Source organism: Neopelma chrysocephalum, unplaced genomic scaffold (genome assembly GCF_003984885.1).
Source record: "Neopelma chrysocephalum unplaced genomic scaffold, ASM398488v2 Primary Assembly neopelma1_250, whole genome shotgun sequence".
NCBI classification, from domain to species: Eukaryota; Metazoa; Chordata; class Aves; order Passeriformes; family Pipridae; genus Neopelma; species Neopelma chrysocephalum.
Genome location: NW_020897912.1, coordinates 28,245 through 28,669, shown reverse-complemented (window position 1 = coordinate 28,669; position 425 = coordinate 28,245). Strand labels below are relative to the sequence as shown.

General features: G+C 47.1%; 1 protein-coding gene across 1 annotated transcript in view; it reads left to right on the top strand.

Annotated features, from left to right (window-relative positions):
• The window catches only part of SUPT16H (SPT16 homolog, facilitates chromatin remodeling subunit), an 18,290-nt gene that overhangs the window by 14,229 nt on the left and 3,636 nt on the right, over window positions 1-425 (top strand). The window lies entirely within an intron of this gene.

Below are 425 nucleotides of genomic sequence, written 5' to 3'. Positions count from 1 at the left end.
GTGTTTGGGAAATGGGTGTTTTTGGGTGTTTCAGGGGTTGGTTTGGGGCTGTGTTGGGTTGGCTTGGGGCTCCTCAAGGACCTTTGGTGGGGTTTTTGGTGGGTTTTGGGTCTTTTTGGGTGTTTTGGGGTATTTTGGGGGTTTTTTGGGGCTTTTTGGGGGTTTTGGGGGCATTTTCAGTGGTTTTTTGGTGTTTCATCAACAGGGTTTTTTGGGTCTTTGAGGGGTTGGTTTGGGGCTCCTCGAGGAGGTTTGGGGTTTTTTTGGGGTCTTTAGGAGTCTTTTTAGGGAATTTTTGGGTGGTATTGGATATTTTTGACTGGTTTCGGGTATTTTGGGGTGGTTTTGGTGTATTTTTGGGTGTTTTTGGGGTGTTAATGGGTGGTTTTGGGGTGTTTATGGGTGGGTTTGGGTATTTCGGGGTG